Source organism: Danio rerio, chromosome 7, assembly GCF_052040795.2.
Source record: "Danio rerio strain M-AB ecotype USA chromosome 7, GRCz13ab, whole genome shotgun sequence".
NCBI classification, from domain to species: Eukaryota; Metazoa; Chordata; class Actinopteri; order Cypriniformes; family Danionidae; genus Danio; species Danio rerio.
The window spans coordinates 37,705,610-37,728,778 of NC_141027.1; the positions used below are offsets into that span (position 1 = coordinate 37,705,610).

General features: G+C 37.4%; 1 long non-coding RNA gene across 1 annotated transcript in view; it reads right to left on the reverse strand.

The window, feature by feature from the left end:
- The window catches only part of LOC137496101 (uncharacterized), a 34,662-nt gene extending 14,039 nt beyond the window's left edge, over positions 1 to 20,623 (reverse strand). Inside the window, exon 1 of the long non-coding RNA XR_015495968.1 lies at positions 20,496 to 20,623. This is a non-coding gene — a long non-coding RNA (uncharacterized LOC137496101). The remainder of the gene's footprint in view (positions 1 to 20,495) is intronic.
- Positions 20,624 to 23,169: the final 2,546 nt, after the last annotated feature.

Below are 23,169 nucleotides of genomic sequence, written 5' to 3' on the forward strand. Positions count from 1 at the left end.
TGGAAACACTTGAGGGAAAGTACATTTTCATTTTTGGGTGAACAATCAATTTAACACTATATGGCCACTTTCAAACTGTAAGCGTAAACAGCACATTTTTTATTTTTGGTATGTTAACAAATTTAGTGCATTCACACTATGGATAATAGGATTCCACACAAAAATGTCCATTAAAGTACAAAACCAGCACAAAATGCACAGAATATGCATCCCTATTATATTTAACAAGAAGAAAAAAAATAATCTACATATGTAGGCTACAGATCACACACACACACACACACACACACACACACACACACACACACACACACACACACACACACACACACACACACACATATATATATATATATATATTTATTTATTTTTAATTAATCAATTTGGTTTCCAAAAAATTCCAAAAATGAGACATAAACTGCTTCACAGCTGATTTTTAAAAATAAAATATTAAAATTAACAATAATAAGTGGAAATACATAAATAATAAAGAATATATATGCCTTATTCATTATCCAGTTAATAAATTATCCAGTTATCCAGACAATCCAGGATATAAATGTAAAAAAATCTAGAAGCAAATTTATAGTGGTCACCTTTTTTGGAGCCATTGCTGTTATTATGCTCTACAAACGTTTCTAGTGTGAATGTTGTCACGAGTCTGCAGCTGCAGTAATGCTCTATTGACATGTGGCTTATACTTGCAGTTTGAAACTAGCACAATAATCTAATGAGAGCTGACATAGTCGTTCATCTCTAGAAACTGATGGTCGCTGGTTCGAGCCTCGGCTAGGTCAGTTGGCGTTTCTGTGTCGGTGTGGAGTTTGCATGTTCTCAAAGACATGGCGCAAACAGTCAGTAGCAAAACTATTAATAATCTGTCAGGCTTCTGAATATTAAAGAGCCCATATTATGGGTTTTTGAAAATTCCCCTTCATGTAGTGTGTAACACAGCTCTAAGTGAAGTGAAGTATCCAGCTAAGGCTTAAATCTGTAAGAGTACAGTGTTTAAAACGGTTGATTCATCTAAAAAAAAAAAAAAGAGTCGACTCATAGTGCTTCAAACGAGTCGCCTTGATACCGAGTCATTAGGTGTTTCGCCATGACGTACGAACGAAACCAAGTTATTCACGTGCACGCGCAAACCCGGGAGATTTCAAACCTGAGGCCCCGCCCTCTGACGCAGAAACGCAGACACACACACACACCCACAAACACACGCACACAAACATGCCGGTCGATTAAAGTCACACTGCAGATGGATATTATCGAGTCTCTATCCAAAGATGAAACCTCAGCATAATAACCAAGCAGTTGGAAACTACTGGAAACTTCTGCAAACTACATGCTACAAAGAATACTTCATCGCCGTTTGTTAAAGGAAGGATCAGTAAAGAGTAACTTACTGATGGACATCAGGATGGGTTTCTTCCTCCATTTCTCAAGTGTAAGTACGTGTGATTAAAGTTGTTGCCTCTTTGACTTTAGTCTGCAAATGTATTTAGTTGTGATTTGTTACTTGTAACCGCGTGTACTGTATCAGGTTAACTGGCTATATTCTCTTATTGCATGCAAAGTCACGTTAAAAACATGACACGTGCTGCTTTGTTTAAGGAGCTCCGTGGTAGAGGTCTGTATTCCCGCTGCAGGACCCGACCAGATTTCTGCGGCGCGGGAATAAATTTCCGAATAAATCGCGGGAGCGGTCGGTAACGGGTTTAATTTGGGACGGGAGCGGGCTGTTTAGCAATATCGCGGATATTGCTATGCGAATGAGAGAGAGAGAGAGAGAGAGAGAGCTTTGCCTGTGTGTCTGCTTGGTGCTTGTGTGTGTGTTTATACAGACAGCTTGGCTGTCTGGACTGTTTAGCTGGGTGATTTTCGGTTATGTTCTCCCCCGTTCTTTAGCGGGATCGGGCGCGGCGCGCAGAAAACGGGGCAGGTTGGGCACCGGGACAACAAATTCTTAATATAAGCGGGAGCGGTCGGGTTCAGGCTAAAAACTGGCGGGTGCGGACGAAAGCGGGAGAGTTGTCGTCCGGAGGTGTGTGTGTGTTTGTGTGTGCGCCCGCGCAAGGACGAGGGCAATATGTGTGTTTGTGTGCATTTCACTCTCTGACTGAAGGCAGTCGACCAATCGCAACACACTGTCATCGGTCCAATCAGCGCAGATTAGCTTCGCGCTAAGGAGGGGTTTGGGAACAAATGAATCACTGGACGATTCATACGGGAGTCGCTGGAGTAATTAGGTAAAAATAAATGCAGATTATAAGACCATGAAAGTGTTTTTTGACCTTGCATGCATATTAGACTGTTGTTGGAGACCCTTGGAAGATATGACCCTATTTCAAGTATAATATGGGCTCTTTAATTACATTGTCTGTGTTTGTTTGTAATTTAGTAGTTTGTAATTAGCCTACGATGGTTGAAATTTTAAAGATAAAATTGAAATAATTACAAATCATAAGTGGTTTAAAAACAGTTGACTTAGTTGATTATATCACCGAATCCCAGCAGCCCTTGATTGCAATTTAAATAAATAAACTACCAGCACTGCATGTACAGTAGTTGCAGAGTAACTTTTCTTTTTTTTTTCTTTGATACAACTTTTATCCAATGTAAAATCCAATATTTATCTAATCTATCCTGTTTTTTCACAGATCACTCACAATGTGGCATGAAAAACTCTCATAAAAATCCAAAATCAAACAAAAATTGCACAGGGGTAGCTTAATTAATGTATCAGTGCTTGTTGGGTAAGGGATTCATCAGAATAAACAGCAAAAGTAAGTCAAAGGCACTTGAAAAAAAGTGGAAAAAATATCAAAAAGCCTGTATTGACATTGATATTGCTGTTCCTCAAGGAATAGCCATGTGAATAAAGGCTTTTAAATATTTTTTTCTGTATTTTTTAAGTGTCTTGGACTTACTTTTGCTGTTAAATCTCACATAAGTTTGTACTTGAACAAAAAACACAACACAATTAGGCCTGTTTAAAATAAAGAGAGAGACAGAGAAAAAGTACATATAAAATCGCACTTAATAAATCCCACCTCTCTCTTTCTTTTCCCTTTTATTCCATGTGATATAGCACATAATCATCTCTTCTTTGCCGGTGTTGTGACAGCACACGATGCCACGGTGAATATTTCAGTATGTGTAAAAGTTGAAGCAATCAGCACCGGTCTATACTGCTTGCTTAGCAGGAGGTGTTAAAAAGTATTGGCAGCTGACATAGCCTGACTTAATATCCAGCTAAGTGATTTAATAGCTTCTGTTGGATGCTTAACTGCTGTTTTTTCTCGTATTGATTTATGAGCTCATAAAACGTACAGTGAATTTTCACCCACCGTGGGAGCTATTGAACCCGCTATTTGATATTTCATATCAGCTCAATACAGTAATTACCCACAATTTGGCAACCTTTCCATCTGAGAATATAAGCTAAAGCTATGGAGATAAACATCACAACAACAACAGTGGATGAGAAAGCTGTTTGCTCTGCTTTGGTTGCTTGAGAATATGGAAATGAGCATGTGTCTAGTTATTCATTTTCTTATCATAGCATGTATTTATTAGTCTGTGTTATTTTAATGTATGTAAAGCCATGATAGTTCCACATTCGTGCTTCTCACTGACTGCTTTGTGCCAAAATGGTGCCTAAATGTTCAACATTAGGGTAAATAACATCAGTGTTCAAGAATCCCAAGAACTACCATAATTCTCCCTGTCAATAACCAACACACTGCTCCTCATCAATCCATCTTTCTGTCTGTTTTATCTGTTGGAGTTTTGTCTTCCATAATTCAGTTATTGTGGGAAACCATAATGAAATTTCAGCATTGTTTGTTATTCTCTCACAGTCTGTAATTCAGGCCGTCATACAGCTAAGCTGAAGTGTCCTTCTGCCTGTTAAAAGCAGAGAAAGAGTCTCTTTATATGATCGGGCCATATTTCAGGCTTGTCCGGGCAGCCTGTCTCTCTGAGGGGAATTGAGTTAAGCATGTGGTTGAAATGGTTGGTTATGAGTGGAAGCATTACAGCAACAGGCTTTTAAAATCCATTTTGCTCTCTCTGATTAGATTTGGTGTTATCATCACCGCTGTGCTGAAACGACTGTAGCTTGTTCATATTTCTGAAGAAAAGCATAAATCCAGCTAATTGGGTCCTGTCTACTCCAGTTATGGCTGATGAAGAGATATTGCCTGCAAAAACCACAAGTCACTTACGACTGCCTTAAAGGCTGCGCCTAGAGACTCTCTCTTACAAGCTTTTCCTCTTATCTATCTATCTATCTATCTATCTATCTATCTATCTATCTATCTATCTATCTATCTATCTATCTATCTATCTATCTATCTATCTATCTATCTATCTATCTATCCATCCATCCATCCATCCATCCATCCATCCATCCATCCATCCATCCATCCATCCATCCATCCATCCATCCATCCATCTATCTATCTATCTATCTATCTATAGTATCTTTTTGTCAGTCTGTCCATCTATCCGTGCATCCATCCATCCATCCATCCAATCATCTACAGTATCTTTCTGTCAGTCTGTCCATCTATCCGTCTATCCATCCATCCACCTCACCAACCAACCCACCCACCCACCCATCCATTATCAATCAATCTATCTATCTATCTATCTATCTATCTATCTATCTATCTATCTATCTATCTATCTATCTATCTATCTATCTATCTATCTATCTATCTATCTATCTATCTATCTATCTATCTATCTATCTATCTATAGTATCTTTCTGCAGTCTGTCCATCTATCCGTGCATCCATCCATCCATCCACCCACCCACCCATTCATCCATCCATCCATCCATCCATCCATCTACAGTATCTTTGTCAGTCTGTCCATCTATCCGTCCATCCATCCATCCACCTCACCAACCAACCCACCCATCCATTATCAATCAATCAATCAATCAATCAATCAATCAATCAATCAATCAATCAATCAATCAACTGTCTGTCTGTCTGTCTGTCTATCTATCTATCTATCTATCTATCTATCTATCTATCTATCTATCTATCTATCTATAGTATCTTTCTGTCAGTCTGTCCATCTATCCGTGCATCCATCCATCCATCCATCTACCCACCCACCCATTCATTCATCCATCCATCCATCCATCCATCCATCCATCCATCCATCCATCTACAGTATCTTTCTGTCAGTCTGTCCATCTATCCGTGCATCCATCCATCCACCTCACCAACCAACCCACCCATCCATTATCAATCGATCGATCGATCAATCGATCAATCAATCAATCAATCAATCAATCAATCAATCAATCAATCAATCAATCAATCAATCAATCAATCAATCAATCAATCAATCAATCAATCAATCAATCAGTCTGTCTGTCTGTCTGTCTGTCTGTCTGTCTGTCTGTCTATCTATCTATCTATCCATCTATCTATCTATCTATAGTATCTTTCTGTCAGTCTGTCCATCTATCCGTGCATCCATCCATCCATCCATCTACCCACCCACCCATTCATCCATCCATCCATCCATCCATCCATCCATCCATCCATCCATCCATCCATCTACAGTATCTTTCTGTCAGTCTGTCCATCTATCCGTGCATCCATCCATCCATCCACCCACCCATCCATCCATCCATTCATCTACAGTATCTTTCTGTCAGTCTGTCCATCTATCCGTCCATCCATCCATCCGTCCATCCATCCATCCACCTCACCAACCAATCTGTCAGTCTGTATCTGTATGTCTAATTCTAACCCTATAGCCCTATCAATCTATGGCTCTAATACTATCTATTCATCTGTCCGTCCATCTGTCTACATTATACCCACCCTCCTTCAAAAAAAATAGACAGATCCACACACAGCAGCTAGATGGCGCCACTAACTTGGTTAGTTCTCGTGTCCACAGAAAATAAATTTTCCTGTGATTTAGATGACTCTTTATTACAAAGTGATAAATAAACTACTACTCAGTCAACAAATCGAACTGTAAAAATATTGAGTCCAGTTGAATCGAGTAGCCTAATATACTTTAACATTCCACCCTGAAAAAAACATCACTAATAAGAGTTTATTACTTTCACTTTCCCTTTCCTTCAGTCCCTGCTTTTAATAGTTTTAATTAATTATAAAGTATATTTTTTTATGAATTTTGTAATATCATCTAAACTTATCACACTTTCAGGTATTAAATTTGAGTTGCTAGGTTGTAGCACTGAATTGATGAAGACATAAAGACAAATGGCTTGCAGAGGCAATAGTATCTGTATGCAGCCTTTATGGTGCAAGCTGAGACTGCATCACTCAGCGATGCAATGTCAGACACAATGCACTCAAATGGAGCTAGTGACGTCACTGTGACAGGTAGGGTTAGGGGTGGGGTTAGGTGAGCCCATTAAAAAGCATTGGATGCAGCCCAGATTGCACTGCACCAGGTCTGCAGTCAGACCCCTCTCTGCAGAGGTCAGAGGATAATAACAAATGTGTGTCCTGCAGCTGTATGTATAAGTGCACATGGTCGTGACATGAAAATGTGAGCATGGAAAAAGTGTGCACAACCACGCAAGCATTCAAATCGATTTCATAAATCTTGCATATTGTCAGCGGCTCTGTTGCATTACAGGACAACACAATATTATTATGTTACATACACAGCAAGTATAGGTCTACAATTATATCCGTGTAAGTATTACGAAATGTTTTAGGTTGTCCGCTTTGATGACAATGGTGACATTGTCATTACAAAACAAAAAATAAAAAATAGAGAAATATGTATATTGAATTGGAAAATACGGAAGAATCACATACCTGATTATATTTTTAACAAATATTGCTGTTTTACTGTATTATTTGTAATCAAATTGATTTAACTTCATAGAACATGAAATCTTACAGCCCAGTAATGGTAGTCTCTAAAAACAGCATGCCATTTGCCATTTTGCCAAGGCTGGAAAATTTTATAAACCTTCAGAGCCAAAATTCAGCAAGTGAAGTCAAACTAACACTCAAGACTATCACAGTATTTACAAAGCTCAATCTTTTTACTCTGTCTACACTCTCCTCATGGCAAAGCATAAAGCAAGCAGTGGTGTAAAGCTATCCTAAACTGGCAACACTAATGCAGTGAACCAGCACTACAAAACTGGCAATCAGAAAGTGTGGGTTGCTATTCACCTCGAGTGTGAGCGAAGCTAAAACTCACGTTTTTGCCAGGGTTCCTAGCACCTGCAGAGCGGTGGAGTGTGTTGTAATTGCAGTTGTATAATGGCCTGTTTAACACTATGAATAGGAACAGTGCACCTGATGAAAACAATGAGCAAACCCAAGAGATTGAGTGTCTGCCAACACTAAACCCAACCATTCAAACTGCACACAGATAAAGTTACAGTTCACTCCTCTGGACTGCATTAAACTAATGGCGTTCATTGATATGTCTCAAAATGGAGTTGTTTTTCAAAATATTCTTTAGAATAAAGAACGGCTTGAGTGCTTAACATATGGCTCAGCAGATTACTAATTGAATATTCCGTCTCTCATTTTGTGTATCACCTTTCGCCAGAGCAGCATACAACCGCTCGCATATTGCATATGTTATTTCGTCCATAAATTACATGTGGCGTCACATGATATTATCAGTTGTAATCATGAATAGGGAGGCAGTTGGCCATTAGTGTGGGAGGATGAAGATGAGTAGATTAACTCATCACATATCACATTTTGCTAGAAAGCTAGTGAAATCTATACAATACACACCATATTTAAATTGACATAGTGCTGTTATACGGTTGTCAGAATTATTAGGAGCATATATCCTATAATATTTATTTCTTCCGGAGTCTTATTTCTTTTAGTAAGATTGGAATTAAAGCAGTTTTTTAATATTTTAAAAGCAAATTTGAAGGTCAATATTATTAGCCCCTTTAAGATTTATTATTTTCGATTGGCTACAGCAGTGGTCCCCAACCTTTTTATCACTGAAGACCGGTCAACGCTTGACAATTTTACCACGGCCCAGAGGGGTTGGAGTGGGGTGAGGAGGGGAGGGTAGGTCAGACTTTTTTCTCAGAGGATGACACGCTGACATAACATTGCTTCAATTCTGATACAAGTTTTAATTATGGGGACAATCAAAAAGCAGTGTTGGGTGTTCTGTGTTTGTCTGAGATAATTAGTTTAATGAAATTTGCATATTCCATACAAAGTATGAAGCTGATTGGTAAGTTCTTGTCACGTGGCTCGTGGCTCATGAAACAGTGAGATTTTTTCAACTGCGCATGTCTACATTGGAAATAAGGAACTTGCATTTTCCCCTTTGCAGAGAAACTTTCCAAAGACATCTGTTTCTTACTTGTGGGTAAAATTTTGGTGCTTAAGTAACCAAGATGTAACTAAGAGAATATGGTAAGTTTTCAAAATAAAAGATCCTTCAGACTCTCAGTAGTGATTATTAAACCACACTGAACTGAGCAAAACCGAACCGAACTTAAACACTGGAAAACTGAACTACACTGTTCCAACTTTGTATGACCATTTATGTGAAGCTGCTTTGACACAATCTACATTGTAAAAGCGCTATACAAATAAAGGTGAATTAAATTAAATTGAATAATAAACGCCTGGTACCAATTGATCCATGGACCTGTACCAGTCTGTGGCCCGGGTGTTGGGGACGATTAGGCAACAGACCAAACAGATGCTGTCCAATATCTTGCCTAATTAAACTAACTTGCCTAGTTAAAAAAATAGTCTAGTTAAGCCTTTAAATTGCACTTCGGACTGAATACTAATACCTTGCAAAATAGCTGAAATATGATGTCATCATAGCAAAAACTAAATACATTAGCTATAATAAATTAATTATAAAATAATAGTATTAATTTTAAGACTCCCCTACACACACACACAAATATATATATATATATATATATATATATATATATATATATATATATATATATATATATATATATATATATATATATATATATATATATATATATATAGATATATAGTTAAAGTCAGAATTATTAGCCCCCTTTAATTACATATATATATATATATATATATATATTTCCCAAATGATGTTTAACAGAGCAAGGAAAGGAAATGTTCACAGTATGTCTGATAATATTTTTTCTTCATGTTTGTTTTATTTTGGCTAGAATAAAAGCAGTTTTTATTAAAAAAAAAAAAAAAAAACATTTTAAGGACAAAATTATTAGCCCCTTTAAGATTTTTTTCTCTATAGAATACAGAACAAACCATCATTATACAATAACTTGCCTAATTAACCTAACCTGCCTAGTTAACCTAATTAACCTAGTTAAGCCTTTAAATGTCACTTTAAGCTGTATAGAAGTGTCTTGAAAAATATATAATAAAAGAAAAGAGTTATTAAAACTATTATGTTTAGAAAAAAAAAATTCTCTCCCCGTTAAACAGAAATTGGGGGAAAAAATAAACAGGGGGGCTAATAATTTTGGCTTCAACTGTATATGTATGTATATGTATATGTGTGTGTGTGTGTGTGCGTGTGTGTGTGTGTGTGTGTGTGTGTGTGTATTTATAGAGAGATGTTTTACACTTTTAGTTCAGATAATAATGTAGTAATCTATTTATTAATTTATTTTGAGGGCTATAGCAAATGATGAGAGAAGAAGTGTCCCCCTTTATTCAGAGTCTCAGTTTAAATGCTTTACTCAGACTAATATATTTTAAAAAGAGGGAGCAATAAATGATTTTATTTTGCATTTAGTGCAGGGAGTGCAGCCTTAACCATAACTCTGACAACAAGCCTACTGTCTGTGTCTGTTTTATGATTACACCACAATGGTAAAGTTATGGTATGGCTGTATGTTTTGGATCGTTGGTATATTGCTTTTGATATCTGTGCTTTTATAATAAGTACAGGCTCCATTTGGGTCATTATCTTCTCTCTAATGCCTGTTCCTTTTGTCAGAATGTCCTACAATACATCTAGCGAGGCATGCTTTGTGTGAATAATTGAAGATATCAGAATTTTAGAAGTTAATATAAGCTCAGTATTCGGCCATGTTAGATGCGTGCTTTGACAAATGCATTATATTTTCTCCTCCCTGATGCACTTACTATCTGTTACAGCTAATATAAATATGCAAATCTGCCTGTTGAACTTTAGCAGAGCTGCTGTGATTCGTCTCTTTAAGATATTCATTTGCATGACTGAAGCACTCATGCATCATGCCAGTGTCATTCTGAAAGCAAATATTAATCAATTTTGCGTGATGTTTCCCTCCCCCCAGCAATCCCGGTTTCTTTGTTTGACTGTATTGTTCGCTCTTTTTTTACATTTAGTTGCTTTACAATGTAAGAATGGTCTTTGTATGCGACCCAGCTATTGTTGTGTCTGACCCTTGTACAATAGTGAACAGAGATGGTGACATAAGTAATTTATGCAGATGAATCAATTTCATTATGAATTTAATTAGACTGAGGTATATCCAATATCACCACGATCAGGCTCTCTTACAACTTTTAACCAGTATTACCCGGAGCTGGTGATGTTTTTGGTTTCTGCTTCATACTGGTATGGTTTGCTTGTCATAAGGTGGACATTTCTATACACCTAAAATGGAGATACTAGCAGGATACATAGAAGGCAGGACAGAAGTAGTAACTACAAGTAGTAATGATGATAATAATAATAATAATAATAATAATAATAATACTGAACTAGTCTGAAGGAACAAAAACAGGTTATACAAAGAGTGGCCAACACAAAATGTCTCTCATAAATTATAAATATTTAAAAATTGGCACTATCCTTATAAATTAACTGCATAAATGCAATCTAAACAACTATTCTTGACTAAAAAAAAAGCTTGAAAAGTACATTATGTTGTCCAACAGCAGCTGTAGAGCGACCTCTGCCTGTTACTGTATGTGGGCAGAGAAATACACAAGGGTGAAGTATGAAGAGACTGTACGAATTCTGTCTTTTGCAGAATGTTACCCAGCTATCATACATTTAGATTCAAGAACCAGACAAAACGGTTGTGTATATATAGAAAACTTTACATAACTTCATAAAAGCAGCTTGTTTTTTTTTTTTTTTTTTTTTAGGGCACTTTGAGATCTGTGTTATATTTATTTCCAAAATTCCTTTCTTTTTAAATTATTATTTATATAATTATTTTTCAATTTCTATGTATTTATTTCAATGAATAAAAGTAAGTTGTATTAATTGATGACAATTATTGAATTTACAGCTTTATTACAGTTAAAATTAAAGAATGGAAGAACAATTGCGCAATTACCCCTTAAGTTTTCATTTATTAGTTTTATCATTATTATTTTTGTGTGTGTATAAACAGTTGAAGTCAGAATTATTAGCCCCCCTGAATTATTAGACGCCCTGTTTATTTTTTTCCTCAATTTCTGTTTAACAGAGAGAAGATTTTTTTCAACACATTTCTAAACATAATAGTTTTAATAACAAATTTCTAATAATTGATTTATTTTATCTTTGCCATGATAACAGTTAGTAATATTTTACTAGATAGTTTTCAGGGTCCTTCTATACAGCTTAAAGTGACATTTAAAGGCTTAACTTGATTAATTGGGTTAACTAGGCAGGTTAGGGTAATTAGGTAGGTTATTGTATAATGATGGTTTGTTCTGTAGAATATCGAAAAAATAATTAGCTTAAAGGGGCTAATAATTTTGTCCTTAAAATGGTGTTTAAAAAATTGATAACTGCTTTTCTTCTAACCTAAATAAAACAAATAAGACTTTCTCCAGAAGATAAAATATTATCAGACATACTGTAAAAAAATTCCTTACCCTGTTAAATATAATTTGGGAAATATTTAAAAAAGAAAAACAAAATTCAAATAGGAGTTAATAATTCTGACTTCAACTGTATATTTATATACAGGAAATATATATAGAAAATTTAAATAAAAATTTGGTTTGAAGAAATTGTGATATATATATCACAATTTCTTCAAACCAAACTTTTATTTTAATTTCCTGTTCTGTCTAAAAACAGGATATAATGGAAATATGGATTTAGCTTTTTTTATAGTGCTGTTTGGAGAGAATGGTTTTATTTTCCAGCAGTACCTGCACACAGTGCCAAAGCTACCAGTACCTGGTCCATGGTATGCAGACGAGCTGAAGGCCGATGTCAAAGCAATTTGGGCAACCATAATAACTCAAATGTTTCAAAGGCTGATTGCCTCCATGCCACTCCACCTTGATGCTGTAATTAGTGCAAAAAGAGGCCCAACAAAGTACTGAGGACATAATACAGTACATTAACACACTTTTCATAGACAGACGTGTTTAAAATCCTTTTTTATTGGTCACATGAAATATTCAAATTTTGTGAAATACTGGATTTGGGATTTCTTCATCTTTAATCCATAATCAGTAAAATTGAAAGAAATGAAGGCTTGAAATATTTCACTTTGTGTGTAGTGAACTAATTTAACACAAAGTTTCACTTTTTAATACAAATTATTGAAATAAATGGACTCTCTTTCGATTTTCAATTTTTTAGCACATACCTGTATAATGTAATGCTGCAATTATGTTTTAATAAAAAGGTATTTTTGTATTGCATTAATCTGATTAAGATGGAAATAAAATATCACATTATTGACACAAACTGCATAATTTATGGCATTAGGATGTTAAATAATCTAACACAGAAGAATAACAAACTGTTTGAGTTCAAAATAACAAAATGTGTTGTCCATAACTACACACACAGGTATGTTTAGAAATAATAAAGGATGTGCAGATTTTAACACATCTCTTTTAAAAGTAATTCTATGGACAATTTTTTGGGAATATAAATGTGTATGATTTTGGAGATTTTTTTGCATGTACGTAGCTAAGCCATGTACTTCTATGTAAATACTGTGAACAGTTTAAAGGGCACCTATGATGCAAAATCAACTTTTAGAAGCTGTGTGCAGGTATAGTGTGTCCACAGTGATATTGGAGTTGCATAAATACATCTGGTCTCTTTTTCTAATTTTCTTGACTTTACAATAGGATCCAAATCCTTGTGATTTTAGGCCCACCTCAACACGACGTAGGAGTGCATTTTTAAATTTTTTTTTTTCTCAATTCGCCCACTGTATTGACAAGCACGTTTTTCTCTCATTGCAGCTTTGACAGAAAAAAAAATAAATAAAATTATATATATATTTATATATATATATATATATATATATATATATATTAGGGATGGGAAGATTAACCGATATGTATCGATACGCGGTCATGCGCGTGCACGATGCGAGTGCATCGGTTGAGCAGCAGAGGATGAATGAAATTTTGGAAGCAAATCGAGATGCATCGGTTTTTGCGAGATGCATCGATTTTTCCGAGATACAGCTTATATTTTTAATATAGAATGTATTTTTTATTTATTAACAAGTGTTGTCAACCTGTTTTTGGCGCATAATTTAATCGACCTACATAAAGTAAGCCTTAGCAACGGATTTGCGGATGTGTACACTTTCACTACAACTCAGTGTATCAGGTGTGCGGATGAAGCTAGTGGAGCGCCCTCAGAAAGCGCGAGAAGCAAAACAAACATTTTATTCCCCACTAACGCCTGTTTCACACCGCAAGCGTCAGCGGCGCGTGAGCAGAGCGTGAGCAGCGCGTATGTCGAGCAGTAGCAGTACGCAGGCGTTTGCCTTTCACACTAGCTGCGTCTGCAGCGCGCAGCTCTTCGGCAGCTGCTGCTGAGATCAACCTATCTGTCTATTCTATCTAGTTACCCATGTCTCTCTATATACAAATACACTTTTTAAACTTTTCATCTGCACCAAGGCCCCTCCTATGCTGTTTCATCAACCTGCAAATGTTTATTTTACAAATTTTATAGATCAAATAGTACTGTATGCTTCTCAAGAGAAGTGTCTACAGTCAGAAGACAATCGCCTGTGATATCATGTCATTTGTTTTTTGATTATCAGGTTGCTGTAGACCTAGTTATAATCATATTTATACAATATAGTTATAATGATATTTATACATGATCAAACTAGTGTTACTTTCTCCGCTTCAGTGATGTCCAGCGGCAGAATAAAAGCTCGTTATTCATGCTCGTGTGGATGATGAGACGGACAAAAGTAATTAATGCATGCCATTCTTTTACTTATTTTCGTGTTGTCAGATTCACAGTGAAAACAGCTCCCGGTAGGAATAATTCGAGTGAACATAAAACAAAGCCGATTAAAACTTTCTTGCTCTGCTCAGCTGCACAGAACACAGCGAGCTCACATAATCCAGCATGCGTGTCGAACTACACTACCCACAATACACTTCGCTATGAACTACAAATCCCGTAAATATTCTATTTCCCCTCTCCTACAACACTAGTGTGCAACTTAAGCAAAACTGATACTAAAATTGTTTTACATTCGGTTTTGTAGTTCGGGCCTAAATAAATGTTTGTTGCCGTTTTTAATCGTTTTAAGTTAATTTGAATGACTATATATAAACCATTTGACATTATTAACGCATTTATTGGGTAAAATTGCTACTTTTTACTGTCATTCAATGTGTTTTGGTCATTATCAATGCACTGTCACTTTAATTGAGCGTGAGCAGCGCGTCAAAAATAGACCCAGCGCCGAAACTATCGCTGCACTGCTGCTTCGGCGACGCTCACGCCTCGCACTGACGCGCTGCTGCTGCGTGCGGTGTGAAAGCTCTAATCTGTTAACATGGACGCCGAAAACACACGCGCTGCTCACGCTCTGCTCACGCGCCGCTGACGCTTGCGGTGTGAAACAGGCGTGAGTTTTAAATCTAAAGTATGGCAAGCAACATTATGGATTTAAGGATGGACGACATGACAGGACAGATGCAATTTGCAAAATGTGCCGCGCATCTGTAAAATACGCGGGCAGTACGACTAATCTGAAATCTCACTTGAAGCGGCGCCACAGTGTTGTTGTGAAAGCATCTTCCAGTGTTTCTGCATCCCCGGCTTTTGCACTGCTTCAACCAGCTCCAAAAGTGGTGAGAAAAGCATTGCAAGTTTTTTTTCCATGCGCAACAGTTCTGCTCGCTCTACGCCAATAACGAATGCTATTGCATTGTTCATCTGCAAAGATATTCAGCCTAATGTCACGGAGAACGAAGGTTTTAAACACCTCCTCCTGTTAATTTTTATCTATTTATAATAATAATAATAATATTAATAATAATAATGATAAAAATAATTGGGTGTCACGGTGGCACAGTGGGTAGTTTGACCACCTCACAGCAAGAAGATTGCTGGTTTGTTATATTTTTATTGGCCTGTTGTTTACAGTGACAGTGATGTTTCAAAGCAACATAACACTGCTAGTTCACAACCTTAAGTTTTGAATAATCAGTGGCAAAATATATCTTTGTAAAACTTGTTTTCATAGTTGAAAAGTTAAATCACAATTCTTGTTGTGCAATGCTAAATGTATTTATGTTGAAAGAGTGCAAATATATACATATTTTTTTAATATATATTGCACTTCTACATTCTGTTTATCTTGAAAATACTTAAATAATATGTGCCATATGTTCTAAAATGGCCCTCTACTGTAAACTGACACTCTGGCTCTGAGAGAAGAGCCAGTTTGTAAAAAAAAGTCTTGGTTTTGCTTGGTTTATAAATAATCAAACTCATTCAATGGCACAGCATCCTCTTTCACATAATCTCATAAACTTGATCTAATTAGTTAGTGCTGAAATATCGCATTGTATCGTGATATGGGTGTGAATCGTATCGTGTTGCATCGCAATATGTCACAAATGTATCGCTAATATATCGGATCGTATTCTTTGTATCGAGATGCGTATCGGATCGGCATTATAGCTTAGATGCCCAACCCTAATATATATATATATATTTTTATTTTTTTTAAATCTAATTACTTCTTTTCAATTAAGGAGACTTCACTTTCACAGATTTTTTTTATATGACACATTTTAGAAGCAATATAACATCTCCAATATGATTACGTGACATTACAAAAAATTTCTCAAATAAATTGTAAAATGCTAAAAACATGACTCAGGGACTCACTTAGAAACTATGAATGGAAACTGACTCGCTAACCAGTAACCAGTGACTAGCTTGCTGTGAGGTGACAGAGCTAACCACTGAGCCATCATGTCACCCCTTACCCGATTCATTCAAACAATAATATATAAACAAAAAAAAAAACTCATATTTTGCTAAGTTTTTGTGCTGGTGTCTAGGCTACATGACAAGGATGAGTTTGACCCAAAAATTCATTCACAAATAAAACTAGGAAATGTTTTAATAAATTAAACATGGCTAGAATGATTCAGCTCAGGCTTATTTTGATTATGTACCACTATATACATTTCTGGAGAGTGCCAAATACGTCCTAGGAGGTATTTTTTTTATTTCCTGGAGCGTTCTTTACCGGACTCAAACCTATCGTCGCCGTCAACTCTGATCTCCATCTCAAGCCGGCCGACGTACATGTCGAGCTACCGGACAAACTGGTAACAGCAGAAAAGCTGTCAACATGTACTTGTACAAGACCCGCAAAGGAACTGTTAGTGGTCAGCTGGTAAGAGAGAAAAATAACAGCATAACCATAGCTTTGTTGTGAGATCTGACGAACAACCGAATACTCCAGCCTGAAGACAAGACAGAAGTTCAAAAATGGATCTTGTTAAGAGTCTTGAATACTGACACTAAAAATCACCTCCAGCAGGGTTAAGAAGAGCACTGGACTGCTCAAACCCATAACACATATACTAGATGTTAAATCAATATCTAGGTTTCTGAATCAAAAGTCCAAGACCACACAAACCCATCCAGAGGGCCTGTGCTCTCTCGCTCTCTCTCTATCTCTAACCATCGCTCACACACACACACACACACACACAGGCCCTGTGGGATCTCCAGTCAGACAAACAATGATAAAGTAGTGCTCTTATGCCTTTGACACTCTGAGGAGATGCAGACCTCAAAACGCTTAACTAATAAACCCTGTCTGACTGCCACACACCCCGTGTACACAGACATCAAACGCAGCGTTAGTGACGCCGCGGGTGTTTCTCAAAGAATATTGTTTATTAAGCTTCTACACATTTCCCCAGTGCCACTGGAAAAGGTCAACGTAAGGTGAAATATAGCAAATTGGGCCACTTTTTGTCAGCGAGATGAAAGATTTCACCCTAATTCTGACCCTCAAACATGTTCCATTTCAATTCACCATTGAAGAAGAATAAAGACACCACGTGCTCCAGATAAACAAACTCAAACGACTGAGTTTCACCTGTGTCCCACTGAAGTTAAAGGCCACATGAACAGAGTGAAAAGTTCGATTGTACAAGACCTGCAAAGGAACCGATGCAGGACGGATGAGTGGACGGGTGGGGTGGGTGAAAGGTCAAGCATGTAATATAAGAGCAGGATCTCGGCCATCTCCGTCAGACAATAGCCTCCCACAGCAGACACTCCTCTGTTCTCTCTCTTCTCTTAATTACAGTCATATCACCCCGCCGCCGCCTGTCCTTAACATATTCCTCTTTATTTGGAGTCCTTTTTTCTCAGCTAATGGAATGTCAGCTCTCTGCTATTCCCTCTCCTCATCTCATGCCGATCAAAGTGACCTCTGCCTCTCTGCCGGCGCGCAAATCAATACGCACACTGACAGAAAACCACACAACATATAATAAATGACAATCGGCACACACGCGCACGCGGGCCGTCCCGTGGCATATCTGACAAAAGCCTTTCATAGCAGTCATTCTGGCGCGATGGCAGTGAGTTATGTTTAAGGGAGGATTGGCGGAGCGCTCAGCTCTGCGCAGGTGTAGATATTACAGGGCAGGGTCTCACGTCGGTGTGTGAGAATGCCTGTCCCGGCCCGCAGCTGACAGCCCCAATGCCATTACAGTTGTAGCTGTTTATTGTGGTTGTCTTGCTGGGAGAGGTTCTATCCAAAGCAATTTTCCTCTTAAGGGGGCAAATTGCCGGCGGAAAATTGTATGTGCTGTCGCTAAGCCATGATTGGCAGGGAGGCCGAGTTTGGCAACAGCGAATAAAGGAGAATGAAAGGATTTCATACTCGGGAGCTGAAAGCGGGCGAGGGAGAGATGGATGGATGGAAGGAGGAACGAGAAAAAGCACAGTGCATATTAAAATGTGTTGTGAAAAACGAGTGTGAAATTTCACACAGTTCTGAAAACGACTGCTGTTCTTCCAGGTGGAGAGAGAGGAGCCAGGTGTTTGTGAAGGTCTCATAGAACAAGTAAATCTCTCTCTCTCTATCTTTTTCCTCTCTCTTTTTTTCCACAGGAGTGTGCTAGCTTTGTAAAGGATCAAGAGGATTTGTAACAGCTGGCATTCTTCCAGTCTCTTGAAACAAAGAGAGAAAGAGAGAGAGGGGAAACAGTGCAGTGATGGAGTGAACGACAGACGCTTGCATTCTACAAACTTTGAACTCAGTTATACTCTTCAAGCACTCTTTGTGAAATAAAAGGCTGAAGTGCTGTGAAATAGTCCAGATGCCTAAACTCTTTGGTTCTGTGTTTGGATTGCATTAACAGTGCTGCTCACCTCAGCCTGTGTGTTTGTTTGTGTGTGTGTGTGTGTGTGTGTGTGTGTGTGTGTGTGTGTGTGTGTGTGTGTGTGTGTTCTGTCTGCTCATGAACAAACATGAAACATTCTTCCTTCTTGATCAATATCTTGTATTCATCTTCCTTTGTTCAATCCAATCCATAGTTTTCCTCTTTCTTTTTTTCTTTTATCTATCCATCAACTTTGCTTCTTGTTATTTATGCTGCTCTCTTCTTTCACTCTACCTTTACATTTCTATCTCTTTTTCCATCCTGTCAATATGTCCTTCTTTCATTCTTTTCCCACTTTCTCCCTATCTATTATCCATTCTTTCTAACTTTTTTGTTATAATTTTCTTCTATTTGCTAACTTTTGCTTTGTGTGTATACTTATTTACTTTCCTTCCTTCTTTATATAATTATTTGTTTTATTTCTTGTCCAATTTTTTTTACATTTATTTTATCTTTTTTTGTATACATTTTCTTTCTTTCTTTCTTTCTTTCTTTCTTTCTTTCTTTCTTTCTTTCTTTCTTTCTTTCTTTCTTTCTTTCTTTCTTTCTTCCTTAAGCAGGGGTGAGCCTAGTCAAAACTAGGCTAAACTTAGCTCAACCTGCGGTCTGTGTGAGTCCTGATGCCCCAGTATAGCAAAGGGGACACTATACTGTCAGTAAGCACCCCACTTCATGATTTTGACGCGTTTTGGGTGTATGACCATAAACAATAAATGCACTTTATAAATACACATTATGTTGCATTACTTTTTTTCTTTCTTTCTTTCTTTCTTTCTTTCTTTCTTTCTTTCTTTCTTTCTTTCTTTCTTTCTTTCTTTCTTTCTTTCCTTCTCTTTCCTTGTCCAAATTATGTTTATTTCTCTCAGTATATTCTTTTTTTCTTTCTTTTTTCTTTCTTTCTTTTTCTTTCTTACCCTCTCTTTCCTTGTCCAAATTATGTTTATTTCTCCCAGTATATTCTTTTTTTCTTTCTTTTCTATACTTTTCTGCACCTTCTTTCATTCAATTGCATTTCTTTTTCAATTTATTTTTCTTTCTTTCTCTCTTTCTTTCATTCTTTCTTTCTCTCTTTCTTACTTTCTTTCTTTCTTTCTCTCTCCCCTTGCCTCTGCAGATGGCTTCCCTCAGCCTCATCCATTAACTGTTATTGTTTTTCCTGAACATGACATTGATTCAATTTAACACCAATCAATTTCAAACGCTTCTGACATTCAGATCTGACCTTAAGGCAAACGACTCATGAACTATGATCAGAATTAAACTTTTGCTAACGAGGTGATCTCTCAACCCTGCCCAACAGCAACGTTCGCTAAAAATTAGATCAATTATTATAAGGCAAGCGACCCTAAGTTGATTACCCTGCCCTCTCTAATTTGTGTAATTAATAACCAGGCCTGGACCAAAACAAGGAGTTTATTAATCCATATCTACAAGCCGGTAATGAAAATGTGTGGGCAGGTCATCCATTTAGATGGTAATGTCATAATCAATGCCGCCACACCGTACATGTTAATGAGCATTGTTATGAATTGTTACAGTTAGAGCTGTGTGTATGGAGACGTCGGCCTCTTTGTGTTGTTATGTATGGCAATCAGACGCGTGAAAATGGCAAATCTAATTAGGAATTCCGACTGGAGCGGCTGGGAACACTGAGAGCAGTAGACGGTATCGGAGCTGACAGCTGCCAGCCGGAACGCCGAGTGTCGGAACAAAACCAGCATTCTGCGCCACAACGGGAATGACAGGAAAAAAGGATGTATCACAAACGAATAATTGCACTCTGCATGGCCTCTTGCCATACAGCACAATAGAACTGCCAGCACAGGAAGAAGATGCTATTGTGTGTGTACAAGCAATCTTTATGAGTTTTACCTCTGAGTCGAGGGGATAGACTCGTGTCATCTGCATGGCGATGAGGCTCCTGTTCTCGCATTCAGTCTTCCTCTGCAGGCCCTGTGTGGTCCTTCGCTTCTGCGTGATAGATAATGCACTGCTTTCATCTGGTAAATGAATACATGGAAATTCACACTAGCTTTAGCATTCATATATAGAGGGCTGACACAAATTCATAATGTAAGGAGGAATGTGTTTTCTTGTGTAATGTGATCCCTGGAGCTTTATTATTTGTCACTATAGAAATCTGCAATTTGGGGTCCCTGGATCCCTTTGAAATTAAATATTGTTTAATTTATTTGCTAATCAAGGCTGAATTTACTGGATCAAAAATACATTTTTATAACTTTTTGTCTTCACTTTTGAAAAGGTATGGTAGTGGTGAACACACACATATGCGCATGCGCATGACTGCACTATAAAATGATGCAAACACACAGCTATAATCCTATTTTGCCCATTATATTTTGCTGGTTGCCTTTTCAAAGTTAAATATAAAAATATATATTTTGCTCCTGTTCAACTCAATAATAAAATCTCTTGTTGCATGTTGTAAGAATTGACCCTATATTGAAGTCAATCACCATTGCTAACAAGTACATTCATTCATTCAATTTCTTTTCGGCTTAGTCCCTCTATTAATTAGGGGTCGCCACAGCAGAATGAATTATTTATTAAACAATAATATTTAGTTAACAGTAATAACGATTATAAAAACAGCCAAGCAATTCAGTCAAAAATACAGTCTGCACATTAGCCAGCAGCAGATTCCAGAAGAGCTGGCCGAGGTAAGGTTGTTCTCTATAAGTTAATGAGTGCTGCAGTCCTGAAGCTTAATCATTCATTCATTCATTTATTTTCCTTCAGCTTAGTCCCTTTATTCATCTGGGATCGCCACAGTGGAATGAACTGCCAACTTATCCAGCACATGTTTTATGCAGCTGATGCCCTTCCAGCTGCAACCCACCATTGGGAAACACCCATACCAGAGCACCCGGAGGAAACCCAGGCAAACACAGGTAGAAACACAGGTAGAACATGCAAACACAGAAATGCCAACTGACCCAGCCAGGGATAGAACCAGTGAAACTTCTTGCTGTGAAGCAACAGCGCTACCCACTACGCCACCACACCACCTCATTCTTAACAAGTTTCTCAACTATATTATTATAGAAAATATTATTTGTCAAACATAAATATTTTGTTAACAGTAATAACTATTATAAAACAACTGGTCCCACTTTATATTAAGTGTCCCTAACTACTATGTACGTATCAAAAAAAAAAAAAAAAATACAATGTACTTACTGTGTTTATATTGTATTTGAGAACACTTGTGCTTTTGAGTTGGAATAGAGGTTGGGTTATGGACAGGTTTGGTGGCATGGGTAGGTTTAAGGGTAGGTTAAGGTGTAAGGGATGGTCATGTCTTTGGACTGGGAGGAAAACCGGAGCACCCGGAGGTTACCCACATGAACATGGGGAGAACATGCAAACTCCACCCAGAAATGACAACTGGTCCAGCGGGACTCCAACCAGCGGCCTCCTTGCTGTGAGGCAACAGCACTACTCACTGTGCCACCGAGCCGCCCCCATTACTAACAAGTTTCTCAACTTTATTATTATAAAAATTTTCTCAAACAATAATATTTAGTTAACAGTAATAACTATTCTAAAAGCAGCCAAGCAATTCAGTAAAAAAAATATCCTGTGAGATATATATATATGGCATTAAATAAATTTGCTTTGAACTAAAACAAACAGTTTTAGCTAAAGGCAAAAATTACTTGTTTGATATGCCCAAAATGTACTGTATCTATTGTTGAAGACACATCATAGCCAGCAGCAGATTCCAGAAGAACTGGCCTAGGTAGGGTTGTTCTCAATATGAAGCTCATTCACGCATTCATTTTACTTTGGCTTAGTACCTTTAATTAACAGTGTTCACCACAGCGTAATGAACCGGCAACTTAGCCAGCATATGTTTTACTCAGTGGATGCTCTTATAGCTGCAACCCAGTACTTCGAGACAACTATACACTTTGGACTGTGGGGGAAACCCACGTGAACGCGGCGAGAACATGCAAACTTCACACAGAAATGCCAACTGACCTGGCCGGGGCTCAAAGCAGCGACCTTTTTGCTGTAGGGCGACAGTGCTAACCACTGAGCCACCGTATCGCCCATCCTGGAGCTCACATACTATAAATAAATAAATAAAATAAATAAGCATCATCTTCATTAATAAATATCATGTATTAAGTTTATACAATAATATTCTAACCAATAGAAATGCTGAAGACAGAGTGACTACAAAGGAGTCCTTATAGTGACAACGACAGAATACGGCACAGCTAGAACAGATATCTCAAGCAAACAGATACAAGAGCCATATATGAGCACTGCATAAAATATCTATGTGCAGATCCAATATATTCCTAATAGCTGGATACATACAGAGACATTTATTCACAGACTATGAATAATATTACATTCCAAAAACGAAGTTGAAAGAGTACTGTATATCATAACAGGCTTCCTTGCCAGCATCTGTAAATAATGCAGTGTTAGAGAGACAAGAAGAGACAAGAGCGCACAGGTGTACAGTCAGACACACCAGTCCTGCCACAAGTAGCACACTGATGCAAACTGC